We start from the raw sequence: 20,962 nt of genomic DNA, 5'->3' as shown, positions 1-20,962 counted from the left end.
TCCCTGACCTCTCCATGCCTCTCTCCATGATCTCTTCATCCCTCTCTTCCTCCATCCCTCTCTCCATGACCTCTCCATGCCTCTCTCCATGATCTCTTCATCCATCCCTTATCCACTCTTCAGAGTGTTGTCTGATTGTCCATTCATGAATTCAAAAGTATTGTCTGATTGTCCATTCGTAAATTCAGAGCGTTGTGTGATTGTCCATTCACAATTCAGTTCATTGTCTGATTGTCCATTCGTAAATTCAGAGCGTTGTCTGATTGTCCATTCATTAATTCAAAGTGTTGTCTGATTGTCCATTCGTGACTTCAGAGCGTGGTCTGATTGTCCATTCATAAATTCAGAGCGTTGTCTGATTGTCCATTTGTGAATTCAGAGCGTTGTCTGATTGTCCATTCGTGAATTCAGAGTGTTGTCTAATTGTCCATTCATGAATTCGAAGTGTTGTCTGATTGTCCATTCATAAATTCAGAGCGTTGTCTGACTGTCCATTTGTGAATGCAAAGTGTTGTCTGATTGTCCATTCATAAATTCAGAGCGTTGTCTGATTGTCCATTTGTGAATTCAGAGCGTTGTCTGATTGTCCATTCGTGAATTCAGAGTGTTGTCTAATTGTCCATTCATGAATTCGAAGTGTTGTCTGATTGTCCATTCATAAATTCAGAGCGTTGTCTGACTGTCCATTTGTGAATGCAAAGTGTTGTCTGATTGTCCATTCATAAATTCAGAGCGTTGTCTGATTGTCCATTCGTGAATTCAAAGTGTTGTCTGATTGTCCATTCATTAATTCAGAGTGTTGTCTGATTGTCAATTCGTGAATTCAAAGTGTTGTCTGATTGTCCATTCATAAATTCAGAGCGTTGTCTGATTGTCCAATTGTGAATTCAGAGTGTTGTCTGATTGTCCATTCATGAATTCAAAAGTATTGTCTGATTGTCCATTCGTAAATTCAGAGCATTGTCTGATTGTACATTAATGAATTCAAAGTGTTGTCTGATTGTCCATTCGTGAATTCAGATCATTGTCTGATTGTCCATTCGTGAATTCAGAGCGTGGTCTGATTGTCCATTCGTGAATTCAGATCATTGTCTGATTGTCCATTCGTGAATTCAGAGCATGGTCTGATTGTCCATTCGTGAATTCAGAGCGTGGTCTGATTGTCCATTCGTGAATTCAGAGCATTGTCTGATTGTCCATTCATGAATTCAGAGCGTTGTCTGATTGTCCATTCGTGAATTCAGAGCGTGGTCTGATTGTCCATTCGTGAATTCAGAGCGTGGTCTGATTGTCCATTCGTGAATTCAAAGTGTTGTCTGATTGTCCATTCGTAAATTCAGAGCGTTGTCTGATTGTCCATTCGTGAATTCAAAGTGTTGTCTGATTGTCCATTAGTGAATTCAAAGTGTTGTCTGATTGTCCATTCATGAATTCAAAGTTTTGTCTGATTGTCCATTCGTAAATTCAAAGTGTTGTCTGATTGTCCTTTCGTGAATTCAAAGTGTTGTCTGATTGTCCATTCGTGAATTCAAAGTGTTGTCTGATTTTCTATTCGTGAATTCAGAGCATGGTCTGATTGTCCATTCGTGAATGCAGAGCATTGTCTGATTGTCCATTCATGAATTCAGAGCGTTGTCTGATTGTCCATTCGTGAATTCAGAGCGTGGTCTGATTGTCCATTCGTGAATTCAGAGCATTGTCTGATTGTCCATTTGTGAATTCAAAGTGTTGTCTGATTGTCCATTCGTAAATTCAGAGCGTTGTCTGATTGTCCATTCGTGAATTCAAAGTGTTGTCTGATTGTCCATTCATGAATTCAAAGTTTTGTCTGATTGTCCATTCGTAAATTCAGAGCGTTGTCTGATTGTCCATTCGTGAATGGTCTCTCCATCCCTCTCTCCCTGACCTCTCCATGCCTCTCTCCATGATCTCTTCATCCCTCTCTTCCTCCATCCCTCTCTCCATGACCTCTCCATGCCTCTCTCCATGATCTCTTCATCCATCCCTTATCCACTCTTCAGAGTGTTGTCTGATTGTCCATTCATGAATTCAAAAGTATTGTCTGATTGTCCATTCGTAAATTCAGAGCGTTGTGTGATTGTCCATTCACAATTCAGTTCATTGTCTGATTGTCCATTCGTAAATTCAGAGCGTTGTCTGATTGTCCATTCATTAATTCAAAGTGTTGTCTGATTGTCCATTCGTGACTTCAGAGCGTGGTCTGATTGTCCATTCATAAATTCAGAGCGTTGTCTGATTGTCCATTTGTGAATTCAGAGCGTTGTCTGATTGTCCATTCGTGAATTCAGAGTGTTGTCTAATTGTCCATTCATGAATTCGAAGTGTTGTCTGATTGTCCATTCATAAATTCAGAGCGTTGTCTGACTGTCCATTTGTGAATGCAAAGTGTTGTCTGATTGTCCATTCATAAATTCAGAGCGTTGTCTGATTGTCCATTTGTGAATTCAGAGCGTTGTCTGATTGTCCATTCGTGAATTCAGAGTGTTGTCTAATTGTCCATTCATGAATTCGAAGTGTTGTCTGATTGTCCATTCATAAATTCAGAGCGTTGTCTGACTGTCCATTTGTGAATGCAAAGTGTTGTCTGATTGTCCATTCATAAATTCAGAGCGTTGTCTGATTGTCCATTCGTGAATTCAAAGTGTTGTCTGATTGTCCATTCATTAATTCAGAGTGTTGTCTGATTGTCAATTCGTGAATTCAAAGTGTTGTCTGATTGTCCATTCATAAATTCAGAGCGTTGTCTGATTGTCCAATTGTGAATTCAGAGTGTTGTCTGATTGTCCATTCATGAATTCAAAAGTATTGTCTGATTGTCCATTCGTAAATTCAGAGCATTGTCTGATTGTACATTAATGAATTCAAAGTGTTGTCTGATTGTCCATTCGTGAATTCAGATCATTGTCTGATTGTCCATTCGTGAATTCAGAGCGTGGTCTGATTGTCCATTCGTGAATTCAGATCATTGTCTGATTGTCCATTCGTGAATTCAGAGCATGGTCTGATTGTCCATTCGTGAATTCAGAGCGTGGTCTGATTGTCCATTCGTGAATTCAGAGCATTGTCTGATTGTCCATTCATGAATTCAGAGCGTTGTCTGATTGTCCATTCGTGAATTCAGAGCGTGGTCTGATTGTCCATTCGTGAATTCAGAGCGTGGTCTGATTGTCCATTCGTGAATTCAAAGTGTTGTCTGATTGTCCATTCGTAAATTCAGAGCGTTGTCTGATTGTCCATTCGTGAATTCAAAGTGTTGTCTGATTGTCCATTAGTGAATTCAAAGTGTTGTCTGATTGTCCATTCATGAATTCAAAGTTTTGTCTGATTGTCCATTCGTAAATTCAAAGTGTTGTCTGATTGTCCTTTCGTGAATTCAAAGTGTTGTCTGATTGTCCATTCGTGAATTCAAAGTGTTGTCTGATTTTCTATTCGTGAATTCAGAGCATGGTCTGATTGTCCATTCGTGAATGCAGAGCATTGTCTGATTGTCCATTCATGAATTCAGAGCGTTGTCTGATTGTCCATTCGTGAATTCAGAGCGTGGTCTGATTGTCCATTCGTGAATTCAGAGCATTGTCTGATTGTCCATTTGTGAATTCAAAGTGTTGTCTGATTGTCCATTCGTAAATTCAGAGCGTTGTCTGATTGTCCATTCGTGAATTCAAAGTGTTGTCTGATTGTCCATTCATGAATTCAAAGTTTTGTCTGATTGTCCATTCGTAAATTCAGAGCGTTGTCTGATTGTCCATTCGTGAATTCAAAGTGTTGTCTGATTGTCCATTTGTAAATTCAGAGCGTTGTCTGATTGTCCATTCGTGAATTAAAAGTGTCGTCTGATTGTCCATTCGTGAATTCAAAGTGTTGTCTGATTGTCCATTCGTAAATTCAGAGTGTTGTCTGATTGTCCATTCATAAATTCAGAGTGTTGTCTGATTGTCCATTCATAAATTCAGAGTGTTGTGTGTTTGTCCATTCGTGAATTCAGAGTGTTGTCTAATTGTCCAATCATGAATTCAAAGTGTTGTCTGATTGTCCATTCATAAATTCAGAGCGTTGTCTGATTGTCCGTTCGTGAATTCAAATTGTTGTCTGATTGTCCATTCATAAATTCAGAGTGTTGTCTGATTGTCCATTCGTGAATTCAAAGTGTTGTCTGATTGTCCATTCATAAATTCAGAGCGTTGTGTGATTGTCCAATTGTGAATTCAGAGTGTTGTCTGATTGTCCATTCATGAATTCAAAGTATTGTCTGATTGTCCATTCGTAAATTCAGAGCGTTGTCTGATTGTCCATTCACAATTCAGATCATTGTCTGATTGTCCATTCGTAAATTCAGAGCGTTGTCCGATTGTCCATTCATTAATTCAAAGTGTTGTCTGATTGTCCATTCGTGACTTCAGAGCGTGGTCTGATTGTCCATTCATAAATTCAGAGCGTTGTCTGATTGTCCATTTGTGAATTCAGAGCGTTGTCTGATTGTCCATTCGTGAATTCAGAGTGTTGTCTGATTGTCCATTCGTGAGTTCAGAGTGTTGTCTAATTGTCCATTCATGAATTCAAAGTGTTGTCTGATTGTCCATTCATAAATTCAGAGCGTGGTCTGATTGTCCATTCGTAAATTCAGAGCGTGGTCTGATTGTCCATTCGTAAATTCAAAGTGTTGTCTGATTGTCCATTCGTGAATTCAGAGTGTTGTCTAATTGTCCATTCATGAATTCAAAGTGTTGTCTGATTGTCCATTCGTGAATTCAGAGTGTTGTCTGATTGTCCATTCGTAAATTCAAAGTGTTGTCTGATTGTCCATTCGTGAATTCAGAGTGTTGTCTAATTGTCCATTCATGAATTCGAAGTGTTGTCTGATTGTCCATTCATAAATTCAGAGCGTTGTCTGATTGTCCATTTGTGAATGCAAAGTGTTGTCTGATTGTCCATTCATAAATTCAGAGTGTTGTCTGATTGTCCATTCGTGAATTCAAAGTGTTGTCTGATTGACCATTCATAAATTCAAAGTTTTGTCTGATTGTCCATTCGTAAATTCAGAGCGTTGTCTGATTGTCCATTCGTAAATTCAAAGTGTTGTCTGATTGTCCATTCGTGAATTCAAAGTGTTGTCTGATTGTCCATCCGTGAATTCAGAGCATGGTCTGATTTTCCATTCGTGAATTCAGAGGATGGTCTGATTGTCCATTCGTGAATTCAGAGCATTGTCTGATTGTCCATTCATGAATTCAGAGCGTTGTCTGATTGTCCATTCGTGAATTCAGAGCGTGGTCTGATTGTCCATTCGTGAATTCAGAGCGTTGTCTGATTGTCCATTCGTGAATTCAGAGTGTTGTCTGATTGTCCATTCATAAATTCAGAGTGTTGTCTGATTGTCCATTCGTAAATTCAGAGCGTGGTCTGATTGTCCATTCGTAAATTCAAAGTGTTGTCTGATTGTCCATTCGTGAATTCAGAGTGTTGTCTAATTGTCCATTCATGAATTCAAAGTGTTGTCTGATTGTCCATTCGTGAATTCAGAGTGTTGTCTGATTGTCCATTCGTAAATTCAAAGTGTTGTCTGATTGTCCATTCGTGAATTCAGAGTGTTGTCTAATTGTCCATTCATGAATTCGAAGTGTTGTCTGATTGTCCATTCATAAATTCAGAGCGTTGTCTGATTGTCCATTTGTGAATGCAAAGTGTTGTCTGATTGTCCATTCATAAATTCAGAGTGTTGTCTGATTGTCCATTCGTGAATTCAAAGTGTTGTCTGATTGACCATTCATAAATTCAGAGCGTTGTCTGATTGTCCAATTGTGAATTCAGAGTGTTGTCTGATTGTCCATTCATGAATTCAAAAGTATTGTCTGATTGTCCATTCGTAAATTCAGAGCGTTGTCTGATTGAACATTCATGAATTCAAAGTGTTGTCTGATTGTCCATTCGTGAATTCAGATCATTGTCTGATTGTCCATTCGTGAATTCAGAGCGTGGTCTGATTGTCCATTCGTGAATTCAGAGCGTTGTCTGATTGTCCATTCGTGAATTCAGAGCATGGTCTGATTGTCCATTCGTGAATTCAGAGCGTGGTCTGATTGTCCATTCGTGAATTCAGAGCATTGTCTGATTGTCCATTCATGAATTCAGAGCGTTGTCTGATTGTCCATTCGTGAATTCAAAGTGTTGTCTGATTGTCCATTCGTAAATTCAGAGCGTTGTCTAATTGTCCATTCGTGAATTCAAAGTGTTGTCTGATTGTCCATTCATGAATTCAAAGTTTTGTCTGATTGTCCATTCGTAAATTCAGAGCGTTGTCTGATTGTCCATTCGTAAATTCAAAGTGTTGTCTGATTGTCCATTTGTGAATTCAAAGTGTTGTCTGATTGTCCTTTCGTGAATTCAGAGCATGGTCTGATTTTCCATTCGTGAATTCAGAGCATGGTCTGATTGTCCATTCGTGAATTCAGAGCATTGTCTGATTGTCCATTCATGAATTCAGAGCGTTGTCTGATTGTCCATTCGTGAATTCAGAGCGTGGTCTGATTGTCCATTCGTGAATTCAGAGCGTTGACTGATTGTCCATTCGTGAATTCAAAGTGTTGTCTGATTGTCCATTTGCAAATTCAGAGGGTTGTCTGATTGTCCATTCGTGAATTCAAAGTGTTGTCTGATTGTCCATTCATGAATTCAAAGTTTTGTCTGATTGTCCATTCGTAAATTCAGAGCGTTGTCTGATTGTCCATTCGTGATTTCAAAGTGTTGTCTGATTGTCCATTTGTAAATTCAGAGCGTTGTCTGATTGTCCATTCGTGAATTCAAAGTGTTGTCTGATTGTCCATTCGTGAATTCAAAGTGTTGTCTGATTTTCCATTCATAAATTCAGAGTGTTGTCTGATTGACCATTCATAAATTCAGAGTGTTGTCTGATTGACCATTCATAAATTCAGAGTGTTGTCTGATTGTCCATTCATAAATTCAGAGTGTTGTCTGATTGTCCATTCGTGAATTCAAAGTGTTGTCTGATTGTCCATTCATAAATTCAGAGTATTGTCTGATTGTCCATTCGTAAATTCAGAGCGTTGTCTGATTGAACATTCATGAATTCAAAGTGTTGTCTGATTGTTCATTCGTGAATTCAGATCATTGTCTGATTGTCCATTCGTGAATTCAGAGCGTGGTCTGATTGTCCATTCGTGAATTCAGATCATTGTCTGATTGTCCATTCGTGAATTCAGAGCATGGTCTGATTGTCCATTCGTGAATTCAGAGCGTGGTCTGATTGTCCAATCGTGAATTCAGAGCATTGTCTGATTGTCCATTCATGAATTCAGAGCGTTGTCTGATTGTCCATTCGTGAATTCAAAGTGTTGTCTGATTGTCCATTCGTAAATTCAGAGCGTTGTCTGATTGTCCATTCGTGAATTCAAAGTTTTGTCTGATTGTCCATTCATGAATTCAAAGTTTTGTCTGATTGTCCATTCGTAAATTCAGAGCGTTGTCTGATTGTCCATTCGTAAATTCAAAGTGTTGTCTGATTGTCCATTCGTGAATTCAAAGTGTTGTCTGATTGTCCATTCGTGAATTCAGACCATGGTCTGATTTTCCATTCGTGAATTCAGAGCATGGTCTGATTGTCCATTCGTGAATTCAGAGCATTGTCTGATTGTCCATTCGTGAATTCAGAGCGTTGTCTGATTGTCCATTCGTGAATTCAGAGCGTAGTCTGATTGTCCATTCGTGAATTCAGAGCGTTGTCTGATTGTCCATTCGTGAATTCAAAGTGTTGTCTGATTGTCCATTTGTAAATTCAGAGGGTTGTCTGATTGTCCATTCGTGAATTCAAAGTGTTGTCTGATTGTCCATTCATGAATTCAAAGTTTTGTCTGATTGTCCATTCGTAAATTCAGAGCGTTGTCTGATTGTCCATTCGTGATTTCAAAGTGTTGTCTGATTGTCCATTTGTAAATTCAGAGCGTTGTCTGATTGTCCATTCGTTAATTAAAAGTGTTGTCTGATTGTCCATTCGTGAATTCAAAATGTTGTCTGATTTTCCATTCGTAAATTCAGAGTGTTGTCTGATTGTCCATTCATAAATTCAGAGTGTTGTCTGATTGTCCATTCATAAATTCAGAGTGTTGTCTGATTGTCCATTCATAAATTCAGAGTGTTGTCTGATTGTCCATTCGTGAATTCAAAGTGTAGTCTGATTGTCCATTCGTGAATTCAGAGTGTTGTCTAATTGTCCATTCATGAATTCAAAGTGTTGTCTGATTGTCCATTCATAAATTCAGAGCGTTGTCTGATTGTCCATTCGTGAATTCAAAGTGTTGTCTGATTGTCCATTCATAAATTCAGAGCGTTGTCTGATTGTCCGTTCGTGAATTCAAAGTGTTGTCTGATTGTCCATTTGTAAATTCAGAGTGTTGTCTGATTGTCCATTCGTGAATTCAAAGTGTTGTCTGATTGTCCATTCATAAATTCAGAGCGTTGTCTGATTGTCCAATTGTGAATTCAGAGTGTTGTCTGATTGTCCATTCGTGAATTCAGATCATTGTCTGATTGTCCATTCGTAAATTCAGAGCGTTGTCTGATTGTCCATTCATTAATTCAAAGTGTTGTCTGATTGTCCATTCGTGAATTCAGATCATTGTCTGATTGTCCATTCGTGAATTCAGAGCGTGGTCTGATTGTCCATTCGTGAATTCAGATCATTGTCTGATTGTCCATTCGTGAATTCAGAGCATGGTCTGATTGTCCATTCGTGAATTCAGAGCGTGGTCTGATTGTCCATTCGTGAATTCAGAGCATTGTCTGATTGTCCATTCATGAATTCAGAGCGTGGTCTGATTGTCCATTCGTGAATTCAGAGCGTTGTCTGATTGTCCATTCGTGAATTCAAGTGTTGTCTGATTGTCCATTCGTAAATTCAGAGCGTTGTCTTATTGTCCATTCGTGAATTCAAAGTGTTGTCTGATTGTCCATTCATGAATTCAAAGTTTTGTCTGATTGTCCATTCGTAAATTCAGAGCGTTGTCTGATTGTCCATTCGTGAATTCAAAGTGTTGTCTGATTGTCCATTAGTAAATTCAGAGAGTTGTCTGATTGTCCATTCGTGAATTCAAAGTGTTGTCTGATTGTCCATTCGTGAATTCAAAGTGTTGTCTGATTGTCCATTCGTAAATTCAGAGTGTTGTCTGATTGTCCATTCATAAATTCAGAGTGTTGTCTGATTGTCCATTCATAAATTCAGAGTGTTGTCTGATTGTCCATTCATAAATTCAGAGTGTTGTCTGATTGTCCATTCATAAATTCAGAGTGCTCAGAGTGCACACTGGATGCTCTTGCCAAGGAGTAAGGTTGATCCAAGCGAGCACCAGACACAAATGAGAGAACAGCTCACTAGGACTATTTAACTCGCCCTAGCAGAGCTGGTTAGGCTATTTTCATATTATCCAGAGCGTTGGTGACTGTGACTGTGCTGCTGGCAACAATTTAATTACGCTTTTTTCCCCCGACGTTTACGGACACCGGCGATGTTCAACGGGTGTTGAGCATTCGTAAATTCATCAGTTGCTCTGCGCGCTGGCACACTCAGACAAGAGTGCTCTGGAATTACGGTCGATAGCCAGAGTGAATTTAGGAACGCACCCAAAATATAGGCTATATCCATTTATCATGGCATGTTACTTGGTTCTAACATGACATGCTTGACATGCTACGGATGTGTCAACCTGGGTCCTTGTAGCCTACATGTCAGCATCCAGTCATATGTATTTGTACCCGTCTGTCCTCAATGTATCTCTCATCACTCAAAAGAAAGCCTATATCTCTGATCATGTTGACATAAACTGTAGTTTTAGCGTAGTAGAGGAAGAGGAGCCCATAAGCTAAGGAGGTTTATCTAGAATCATGACACAGGATTTACATTAGAGCCAAAATGGCTGCCTCTTTTAAAGCCAGACTCTCCTCTCTCTGTGAGGAGCTCTTGAGAGCAGGCGACAGCGCTTGACAAACAAACAAAACACATCTGAGAGGAACAATATCCCATTGGAGAGGAGGAGAGGAAAGGGGGATTAGACAAACGACTTGAGTTTAGAACACCCCCTGCGTTCCTCCGTTCTCTGCATTCTAATGCTCTGCAAATAAAAAGGAGAGCAGAGAAAGCAGGCCCTAAACCCAGGCAGATGACAATGATAGAACACGGTATTAAAGTCTCTCTCTCTCTGTCTCTGTCTCTGTCTCTGTCTCTGTCTCTGTCTCTGTCTCTGTCTCTGTCTCTCTCTCTCTCTCTCTCTCTCTCTCTCTCTCTCTCTCTCTCTCTCTCTCTCTCTCTCTCTCTCTCTCTCTCTCTCTCTCTCTCTCTCTCTCTCTCTCTCTCTCTCTCTCTCTCTCTCTCTCTCTCTCTCTCTCTCTCTCTCTCTCTCTCTCTCTCTCTCTCTCTCTCTCTCTCTCTCTCTCTCTCTCTCTCTCTCTCTCTCTCTCTCTCATAGTCCCGAGGGAAATCTTAATTGGGCATGGGACACAAGCTAAGGCTTGATCACCCTTTAGCTGGCCACCTTTGATGAGGGTGTTTAGTGATTAAAGGCCGAAACACCCACTGATTCGAAGGCACACTACTGAGGATGTGTCCCAAAATTGACATCTTAACCCAGTCTAAGAAATAAACCTCCCATGCCACTCTGTCAACATCAAGGCAAATCTCATGTGAGTGCATACCATCTATTGGCACAATGGACAGTTTTAACATCTCGTCTCGTGTGTTATGATTCTGATTATCTGGACTTGTCCAGTGACTGCTGTGAAAGGACAGCTGACAACATAGGAAAGTCTGTGTTACAGCTTGGAGAGACAGCTGACCGGAGAGAATAGACCCCAATGGGGCTGTAATGGGCTAGCTACCCATGTTGGCAGTCTCCGACGCTGCTTCAGTATGTTGGAGACACCCGCTAAGTGCTACTGAAAGTCAACAAAGGAACATACCCCCCTGGAGCTTGCGAGAGCTGGGGCGCAAGATGGCTCAACGACTGATCACACGGCTACGGACCCAGGAATGGAAACGACTATGAGTAGGAACACAGCACATGAGACAACCATAACAGCAGCAGGACACACACTTCAGGTGTGCAGCTGTGGTTGGGAGAGAGTAACATCGGCAAGGGGGTTAAGGATCCATCAAGGGAGGAAAAGGTGCTTGGTAGAGCAGAGACAGGGACCTCGCATTGACCAGTACTTCTTACGAAGCAGCCAGTCAAATCAGTCGAATGAAGCACAGCGACGGGACGCAAACCAAAGTTCGCAGAGCATCAGCACCCCTGTAACGGAGGAGGATAACACAAGCACAGAAATGCCGGTGGATGAACTCACCCAACCACAGAGACCTCCAACCACAGAGACCTCTGACAAAAATCTTGGAACAACAGGTAGGAACAGCAGAGAAAAAGCTTGAAAGGATGGGAGACATTATCTACCACTACGGAGAATATCGCTTTGGAGTAAACGAAAGAAGTGGCAAGACACCACCCGCGCCAGCCAAATATAGGAGGCAGCAAGAGATCGAGATACTTGTCAGAGAGAGAAGGCAGCTGAGAAAGCAGTGGAAGAAGGCCTCTGATGCAGAGAGAGAAGGTCTCATGCTACTCCAAGCAGACATCAAATGTCGGCTGGCAACCTTGCGAAGAGCGGAAAACTTAAGGAAACTTCGCAGGAAGAAGGAACACTCAATAACACGGTTCTATAAAAACCCATTTAAGTTTGTTAAAGACCTCTTCACAAAGGAAAAGTGCAGAATCCTAAAAACTCCAAAGCCAGAACTGGAAGAACATCTGGAAAAGGTCCACCAGGACACGAAAAGGCATAAGCAGATAATCATCCCACATGACATCCCACCTATTCAACCACCAGAATTCAATCTGGACACTGACCCTCCAAAATGGAAGGAAGTAGAGAACGTTGTTCCTGACGGGCAAGAGCGGCCTCGGCTCCTGGGCCTAATGGAGTACCATACAAGCTCTACAAGAACGCCCCGGATGTTCTACGCTTTCTTTGGAGGCTCATGAGGATAGTGTGGCAGAAGGAAATAATACCAAAGGCATGGCGAAGGGCTGGTGGTGTGCTAATCCCGAAAGAGAAGGATGCGACAGACATCAGTCAATTCCGACCAATCTCCCTTCTCAACGTCGAAGGGAAGATCTTTTTCAGTATAATAGCACAGAGGCTGTCCACTTACCTGGAAAGGAACAAGTACATTGATACATCTGTACAGAAAGCAGGCATTCCTGGTTTCTCTGGTTGCCTGGAACATACTAGTATGATTTGGCACCAGATCCAAACAGCTAAGAAAGACAAGAGAGACCTCTATGTCATCTTCCTCGACCTGGCCAATGCCTTTGGCTCAGTTCCCCATAAACTCCTCTGGGAATCCTTCAACTTTTTCCACGTACCAGAACCCATCACTACACTGGTAAAGGCCTATTTCCAAGACCTGCAATTGTGTTTCACAACACCTGACTTCACAACAACATGGCAGCGCTTGGAAGTGGGCATAATGGCAGGCTGTACAATTTCACCTCTGGCCTTCACTATGGCCATGGAAGTCATCATCAGGGCATCGAGATGGGTGGTCGGCGGTGAGAGAACTAAGGAAGGGCTCCGTCTCCCACCTATCCGAGCATACATGGATGACATGACTACACTGACCACCACTGCAGCATGCCCCATGCGGCTACTTGCAAAACTGCAGGATAACATCAAGTGGGCCCGGATGAAAATCAAGCCAAGCAAATCTTGAAGCATCTCCATAGTCAAGGGACAGCTTAAAGATGTGAGGTTCTGCATTGGAGATGACCCGATACAAACTGTGTCTGAGCAACCCGTCAAGAGCCTGGGTAGATGGTACAACGAAAGCCTCCGGGATAAAGATCAAGTGCAGCAAGTAAGACAGGACATCGCCGACGGTCTTGAGAACATCAACAAGACCCTATTGCCTGGGCAGCTCAAGCTTTGGTGCCTACAGTTTGGACTTCTCCCCCGGGTAATGTGGCCACTCACCGTCTATGAGGTCCCAATAACAACAGTGGAGAAGATGGAGCGAACCATTACCTCATACGTGAAGAAATGGCTGGGTGTCCCACGATGCCTGAGTAACATCGGCCTCTATGGCAAAGGGGTCCTTGAACTACCACTTACAAGTCTAACGGAGGAGTACAAGTGCTCTAAAGTAAGACGTCAGATGACATTGAAGGACTCCAAAGACCAGACCATTAGCAAGGCTGCACCTCCCCTACAAACTGGATGGAAATGGATATCATCCAAGGCTGTGCAGCAAGCAACATCAGCCTTGAGACACCAAGACATTGTGGGGAATATCCAGCATGGAAGAGGAGGCTTTGGCCTGGCAGCAAGCAAACCAACGTTCCATAAGGCAACAACATCTGAACGCAGGAAGCTGGTGGTCGAGGAGGTGCGCAGACAGGAGGAGACTGCAAGAATTGCAAAGGCTGTCTCTCTTGCTAAACAAGGGCAATGGACGCGGTGGGAAGGCCTGGAGAGGAGAAAGATCAACTGGAGTGAGCTTTGGCAAATGGAGGCAAGCAACATCAGCTTCATCCTAAGAGCTGTTTATGATGTGCTTCCATCACCAAAAAACCTACATAAATGGTATGGCGAGTACCCGACCTGCCCCCTCTGCCAAGCTCCAGTGACTCTCAGGCATATAATGACAGGTTGCAAGACCAGCCTCTCACAAGGCTGCTACACCTGGAGGCACAATCAGGTCCTCAAGAGCCTGGCTGCAGCACTTGAGACCAAGAGGAGTGCAACCAATTCATTACCTCCAAAAATAAGCAATCCCGTCAAAACAACAACATTCATCCGGGAGGGACAGAAAAGGCCAAAGCATACTCCTACAGAGCCAGAAACTGGACACCTAGGCATGGCCCGGTACTGGAAGATGCTTGTCGATAGTGGCCAGCAACTCATTTTTCCACCTGAGATTGCTTCTACCAACCTTAGGCCAGACATGGTTCTCTGGTCCCCTTCACAAAAGGCCGTGTACATCATAGAGCTCACAGTCCCGTGGGAAAACTCTGTTGAAGAGGCGTACGAGCGTAAGAAACTGCGTTACACAGAGTTGGCAGCAGACGCAACTCAGAGTGGCTGGAATGCAAAAGTCTGGCCCGCTAATTATCCTAATCCATAAAAGACCCGTTAAATACTACAACCACCTTAAAGGAAGCGATTCCAAACCTTCCACAACAAAACCCTCACCTACAGAGAGATGAATCTGGAGAACAGTCCCCTAAGCAAGCTGGTCCTAGGGCTCTGTTCACAAACACAAACACACCCCACAGAGCCCCAGGACAGCAACACAATTAGACCCAACCAAATCATAGAAAATAAAAAGATAATTACTTGACACATTTGAAAGAATTTACAAAAAAACAGGCCCTAAACAGAGAGTACACAGTGGCAGAATACTTGACCCCTGTGACTGACCCAAACTCAAGGAAAGCTTTGACTATGTACAGACAGAGAAAGGCCACCGTAGGCAAACCTGGCTCTCAAGAGAAGACAGGCTATGTGCACACTGCCCACAAAATGAGTTGGAAACTGAGCTGCACTTCCTAACCTCCTGCCAAATGTATGACCATATTAGAGACACATATTTCCCTCAGATTACACAGCTGCGCAAAGAATTCGAAAACAAATCTGATTTTGATAAACTCCCACATCTATTGGGTGAAATACCACAGTGTGCCATCACAGCAGCAATATGTGTGACCTGTTGCCACAAGAAAAGAGCAACCAGTGAAGAACAAATACTATTGTAAATACAACCCATATTTATGTTTATTTATTTTCCCTTTTGTACTTAAACCATTTGCACCATTTGTTACAACACTGCATATATACATAATATGACATTTGTAATGTCTTTATTCTTTTGAAACTTCTGTGAGTGTAATGTTTACTGTTCATTTGTATTGTTTATTTCACTTTTGTTTATTATCTACTTCACTTGCTTAGGCAATGTTAACATATGTTTCCCATGCCAATAAAGCCCCATTAATTGAATTGAATTGAATTTAAATTGAATTGAGAGAGAGAGCGAGAGAGAAAGTGTAACGGCGTTCCTCTCTCTCTTCATAAGAAGAGGAGGAGTAGTGATCAAGCCAAGGCGCAGCGGGTTGTGAATATATGATGAATTTTATTTACAAGACAAAACGAAACAAACTATACTTGAATAAACTAACAAAATAACAAAACGAAAGTAGACAGACTTAGTACGACGAACTGACATAACACACGCAGAACGAACGAACAAGTACTTACTACAAAAACGCACGAACAAACCGAAACAATCCCGTATGGTGTAACATCGACACAGACACAGGAGACAATCACCCACAAACAAACAGTGAGAACACCCTACCTAAATATGACTCTTAATTAGAGGAGAACGCAAAACACCTGCCTCTAATTAAGAGCCATACCAGGCAACCAAAATCAACATAGAAACAGATAACATAGACTGCCCACCCAAAACACATGCCCTGACCTAAACACATACAAAAACAACATAAAACAGGTCAGGACCGTTACAGAAAGTATATACTGTATAGAGAGAGAGAGAGAGAACAGAGGATGTGAATAGGGGATAACACAGAACTAGAAATGGGGTAGGGAGGAGAGGAAAAGAGGAGAACAATGGAAATCAAGTGGTTTTAAAACAGAGCGCCTGATCTCATTGTTGCCGTGACACCTCCTGCTGCGACCAGTTAGAAAACACCGTTCAGTCAGTCTGCCGCGCCCGCCTATCGCTCCTGCTTCCCACCTCTCTCCCCCGCCTCCCGCCTCTCTCCCCCGCCTTTCAACTTTCTCCCCCGCCTCCCGCCCCTCTCCCCCGCCTTCCATCTCCAGACATCCCCTGGGTGCCTCACGTCTCCCTCTATTCCCTCTCTTCACTCAATGAGAACTCATCTGCACCGATTTCAATGGCAACTATTTCTCATGGTGTTCAACAAAGAGCTAGGAGAAGAAATCTATAATACATTTGAATGGTTAAAATACGTCTTACGGGATGGTGTGTGTGTGTTGGGAGAGGTCCATACTACAGTATGATACAATAGAGGGGGAATGAAGCACCCAATGGCTCTCATGTATTAATCCACCAGTCCTTGTTTGTCGACTCTCAGCCTTTACAGACCGCCTTCATTTTTCTCCAGTATTATCATTACGTATCTCCTCTTCTCTACAGCACCGACCAGAGAACAGGACTGCTGCCACGACCTTCACGGGGTTCATTTTGTTTTAGGATTCTACCCACGCGCACCCGTCAATCCCCCACGCGCACGTTAGAGCGCACACTAAAGACTAAAGCGAAGAGATGAGAGTACAGAGGAGAGAGCCAACATGTTCTGAATTACACGCTACCCCTCTCCTCCTCCCCCCCCCCCGCCACCCCCCTCCGTCGCCACACCCGCCCGCCCTCGTTTATCTTAATGAAAGAGAGCGATGAGATCTCTTCTCTTCCATTTGGAATTCGCCTCATCGGAGATAAATCGACACCGTCAGCCTATCATAATAATGCAGATCAATGACACTCTATCAGGTCTCTGTCAGGGAGAGGGGGAGCGAAGGAGGAGAGAGAAAGAGAGAGATCTTTCATCCTGCGCTGAGTGGAAGTGCCTGTGTGATGTTGACTAACTGTCCGTCAATCTCCTAAGGGGTCTGGAAGAAGTCTAACACAATCAGAGGCCAGACACAGAGAAATGTCTCATTATGAGAGAGAGAGAGAGAGAGAGAGAGAGAGAGAGAGAGAGAGAGAGAGAGAGAGAGAGAGAGAGAGAGAGAGAGAGAGAGAGAGAGAGAGAGAGAGAGAGAGAGAGAGAGAGAGAGAGAGAGAGAGAGAGAGAGAGAGAGAGCGAGAGAGAGAGGAGGAGAGAGAGAGAGAGAGAGAGAGAGAGAGAGAGAGAATCAGTAACATGAATTGGACGTGAGAAAGTAGAGGAAAAGGTACCAGAAAAAAAGAAAGAAATGAAAAGAAATGCGGCAGAAGACTTAAAGAAATAGAGAAACAGAGAAAGTGAATGAGATAGAGGGAGTGGTAACGACAGACAGAGAAAGATGAAGAGGAGGAAGATGATGAAAGGTTCCGTTGAGATTCGCTAGTTGGCTCTGTCTTCCTGTAGATTCCCTTAACATTTCTCCTGGGTTCAGACTGTGTTCAGTTTGTATTGAGGCTGTCACAGATGCACAGCAGTTAGCAGGGCTGGCAGGCAGGCAGAGAACACATACCTCTATCCTGGCTGTGGTGTGGCCACTGACAGAGACATCCAGCATGCACGGTGGAAGTGGGACAGTAGAGAGGAAATGGGTCTGGCACAGTTTGATGATAATGATTGATACATTTTAGGATCCTCTCTACGCAAAGCAGAAAAGCCATTACACAGCTCTGATTGAAACCCACAGACGGGTGACCAGACCAGTACGCAAGATGGGCCAGGGTAGGGGACAGAGGAGGAAGGGAGTGGGGATGAGGTGTTGGGGGGAGAAAGAGTGGGGGCAGCTATAGCAGGAGAGAGGGGAGAGGAAGACGGTTGAGCGAGGTGGAAGTAACAGAAGAAAATTAAGGGGGGAGGAGGGCAGGAGGAGAGAGGGGAGAGATGGGGGAGGAGCGTTGGAAAGAGATGAAAAGAGATGAGAATGAAGTGTGGGAGCAGGAAGGAGCCAAGAGGAGAGAGGTGCACCGAGAAGCCCACGTGGGAATGAAGAGGGCAAAGGAAGGGAGGAACCATCAAGAGGAGAGAGGTGCACCGAGAAGCCCACGTGGGAATGAAGAGGGCAGAGGAAGGGAGGAACCATCAAGAGGAGAGAGGTGCACCGAGAAGCCCACGTGGGAATGAAGGGGGCAAAGGAAGGGAGGAACCATCAAGAGGAGAGAGATGCACCGAGAAGCCCACGTGGGAATGAAGGGGGCAAAGGAAGGGAGGAACCATCAAGAGGAGAGAGGTGCACCGAGAAGCCCACGTGGGAATGAAGGGGGCAAAGGAAGGGAGGAACCATCAAGAGGAGAGAGGTGCACCGAGAAGCCCACGTGGGAATGAAGGGGGCAAAGGAGGGGACTCACCCACAAACAGGACCAAGCCTGACCTGCTAAGGAGTGACGGACTCCATCCTACCTGGAGGGGTGCTCTCATCTTATCTACCAACATAGACAGGGCTCTAACTCCTTTAGCCCCACAATGAAATAGGGTGCAGGCCAGGCAGCAGGCTGTTAGCCAACCTGCCAGCTTAGTGGAGTCTGCCAATAGCACAGTCAGTGTAGTCAGCTCAGCCATACCCATTGAGACTGTGTCTGTGCCTCGACCTAGGTTGGGCAAAACTAAACATGGCGGTGTTCGCCTTAGCAATCTTATTAGGATAAAGACCTCCTCCATTCCTGCCATTATTGAAAGAGATCGTGATACCTCACATCTCAAAATAGGGTTACTTAATGTTAGATCCCTCACTTCCAAGGGAGTTATAGTCAATGAACTAATCACTGATCATAATCTTGATGTGATTGGCCTGACTGAAACATGGCTTAAGCCTGATGAATTTACTGTGTTAAATGAGGCCTCACCTCCTGGTTACACTAGTGACCATATCCCCCGTGCATCCCGCAAAGGCGGAGGTGTTGCTAACATCTACGATAGCAAATTTCAATTTACAAAAAAAAAAATGGCGTTTTCGTCTTTTGAGCTTCTAGTCATGAAATCTATGCAGCCTACTCAATCACTTTTTATAGCTACTGTTTACAGGCCTCCTGGGCCATATACAGCGTTCCTCTCTGAGTTTCCTGAATTCCTATCAGACCTTGTAGTCATAGCAGATCATATTCTAATTTTTGGTGATTTTAATATTCACATGGAGAAGTCCACAGACCCACTCCAAAAGTCTTTCGGAGCCATCATCGACTCAGTGGGTTTTGTCCAACATGTCTCTGGACCTACTCACTGCCACAGTCATACTCTGGACCTAGTTTTGTCCCATGGAATAAATGTTGTAGATCTTAACCTGTTGGGGATGGGGGCGCTGTTTAGACTATTTATGCTAATTTGGCTAATTTTTTAAACGGCTTCCCACAAAATCCTTGATCGTACAATATGCATATTATTATTATTATTGGATAGAAAACAGTCTATAGTTTCTATAGGAGTTGAAATTTTGTCTCTAAGTGGAACAGAGCCCATTCTACAGCAATTTCCCTGACATGGAGTCAGATTTGAGAAATGTTGGCCACTTTTCTGAAGTCAGTTAAAAGGGCACTGTCGTTGCTATGACTATACGGACACTTCCTACGTCTTCCCCTGGATGCCTTTACGTGATGACGATTCCAATGGGGTCGATTGCGCGTTCACAGGCACTACAAATGAAAAAAACCTTTAGCTAGCAAGTCTTTTCTTGCTGCGTAACGCGCGTGGAAGACACCGACCCTCTCCTGTTCCAAGCGTTAGTTTAGCCTGTTATATTTCTCCGGTCATCTTTTCACTCGTTATAGGAGTTACAAACATCATAAAGTAGTTAATTTAAAGCGTTTTATAGCAATTTATATCCGTTTAGTGCGATTTTGGGACATTTATTTTTGCAACGATGTGAAAAGTTGGGCACGCTTTTCAGTTCATCCCGAACGCAGTTGACATTTCCACATGGCAAGAGGACAGCTTTCCACCAAAAGACGATTTCTCCCAAGAAAGGATCCTTTGCCCAAGATACTGATGGAAGAACAGCTCAAGGTAGGACATTTTTATTATGATAAATCGTGTTTCTGTCGAAACATTTTAGTGGCTTAGGACGCCATGTTTTTTGACGTAGCTTCGCTTGGCGCAAACTGTATTGAAAAGTAAGGATAAATTAAAAAATGTAATAACGCAATTGTATTAAGAATTAAATTGTCTATCAATCCCTGTCCACCCTATATTTTTTAGTCACGTTTATGAGTATTTATGTATAAGAGTAGATCACTGTCTAGGTGGCGCAAGGACTTTTTCTTTACCAGCTTGTCTACATTTCACATTGTCTAACCATGATTTTGGTGGCTAAATATAAACATTTTCGATCAAACTGTATATGCATGTTGTAATGTGATGTTACAGGAGTGTCATCGGAAGAATTCTGAGAAGGTTAGTGAAAAAATTTATATCTTTTGGCGATGTTGACTTTTATCGCTCACTTTGGCTAGAATCAATGCTGGGCTGCTAATTGCTATGTGCTAAGCTAATATAACGATTTATTGTGTTTTCGCTGTAAGACACTTAGAAAATCTGAAATATTGTCTGTATTCACAGGATCTGTGTCTTTCGATTCGTGTATGCTGTGTATTTTTACGAAATGTTTGATGATTAGTAGTTAGGTAAACACGTTGCTCATTGTAATTATTCTAGTCCATTTGTGATGGTGGGTGCAATTGTAAACTATGCCATCTACCTGAAATATGCACTTTTTTCTAACAAAACCTATCCCATACCATAAATATGTTATCAGACTGTCATCTAATGAGTTTTTTTGTTGGTTAGGGGCTATAAATATCTTAGTTTAGCCGAATTGGTGATGGCTACTGGTGTTGGTGGACAAATAAAAGATGGTGGATTATGCTAATGTGTTTTTAGGTAATAGATGTACATCTTTACATATTGTGTCTTCCCTGTAAAACATTTTAAAAATCGGAAATGTTGACTGGATTCACAAGATCTGTGTCTTTCATTAGCTGTATTGGACTTTAATGTGTGAAAGTTAAATATTTTAAAAATATATTTTTTTTGAATTTCGCGGCACTTCTTTTTCAGTGGGGGGGGGGGGGGGTGTGCCGCTAGCGCCACGCTGATCCTAGACAGGTTAATGTTTTTCCACATAATCCTGGACTATCGGACCACCATTTTATTACGTTTGCAATCGCAACAAATAATCTGCTCAGACCCCA

General features: G+C 42.6%; 1 protein-coding gene across 1 annotated transcript in view; it reads left to right on the top strand.

Moving 5' to 3' along the window:
- Positions 1-16,443, top strand: part of LOC129838587 (titin homolog) — a 45,723-nt gene extending 29,280 nt beyond the window's left edge. The window contains exon 2 of the transcript XR_008756870.1: positions 16,259-16,443. The gene's annotated coding sequence lies outside the window, so the exon portion shown is untranslated. The remainder of the gene's footprint in view (positions 1-16,258) is intronic.
- The last annotated feature ends 4,519 nt before the right edge of the window (positions 16,444-20,962 follow it).

The sequence above is a fragment of the Salvelinus fontinalis genome, chromosome 39 (assembly GCF_029448725.1).
Source record: "Salvelinus fontinalis isolate EN_2023a chromosome 39, ASM2944872v1, whole genome shotgun sequence".
NCBI classification, from domain to species: Eukaryota; Metazoa; Chordata; class Actinopteri; order Salmoniformes; family Salmonidae; genus Salvelinus; species Salvelinus fontinalis.
This window is presented reverse-complemented; position numbering and strand designations above follow the sequence as displayed.